The 900-nt window shown below is 41.6% G+C and overlaps 1 non-coding gene across 1 annotated transcript; it reads left to right on the top strand.

Annotated features, from left to right (window-relative positions):
- The first annotated feature begins 333 nt into the window (after positions 1-333).
- Trnav-cac lies at positions 334-406 on the top strand. Its single transcript has one exon. It is a non-coding gene; the product is annotated as a tRNA-Val (tRNA).
- The last annotated feature ends 494 nt before the right edge of the window (positions 407-900 follow it).

Below are 900 nucleotides of genomic sequence, written 5' to 3'. Positions count from 1 at the left end.
TCGTGTCAGCCTTTGTGTAGGCAAGACCTCACCCCAAGAAGTCCCCTACTCTGGGAGCCTTACTCTCGTTATTATCAAGTTTACCTCACTGAGGCAATTAAAAGACTGATGCCTCTATGAAGGAGCACTAATTGGGCAGCCAGAATATTCCAGTTCAAGGAGGATGAAAGGGTCAATGCTAACTATTTGCTAGTACTATGTCCTGGTAGAAGTGATGATTCTACTACAGTGGTGTATTCAAAACTTTGAACAAAGAATGCAAGGACTGGTGGTGGCCCCATGTCTGTTCCAATGTCAGCTAGTACACTAGCATATGAAGCACATACAGAGGCTGGGGATATAGCTCAGTTGGTAGAGTGCTTGCCTCACATGTACAAGGCCCTGGGTTCAATTCCCAGCACCCCCCAACACACACACACACACACACACACAATGCAGTCTGATAAAAGAATGGAGCTGGAAGCCTCAACAGACTAATATACCTTTGTCATCACTGCTATGAGATTGACCGTGCTATCTTGGTTGTACAGAATATCCTTACCAGAAGGCCATTGTAACTAGCAGTGTAGCATATTGACTAGGAGAATGGGCTTTGGAGCCAGAACACAGTTATTTGAATCTCAGCTCTCTCTTTATTAGCTATGATCTAGAGTAATACACTTACCATCAGAAACCTGGTTTCCTGTGAATATATTTAAAAATCATCGGATTGCATATGTTAAACGTGCGAATATATTATGTGAATTTTATCTCAATAAAACCGTTACTACAAATATATAGTAGTAACGGTTTTATTGAGATAAAAGCCCCCTTCACAGTCATCTATCTTCACCTTCCTCTACTTTTTGGTAAGAAATCTGATATGTGTCACATTCTCTCTCTCTCTCTCTCTCTCTCTCT

Source organism: Marmota marmota, unplaced genomic scaffold (assembly GCF_001458135.2).
Source record: "Marmota marmota marmota unplaced genomic scaffold, marMar, whole genome shotgun sequence".
NCBI classification, from domain to species: domain Eukaryota; kingdom Metazoa; phylum Chordata; class Mammalia; order Rodentia; family Sciuridae; genus Marmota; species Marmota marmota.
This window is presented reverse-complemented; position numbering and strand designations above follow the sequence as displayed.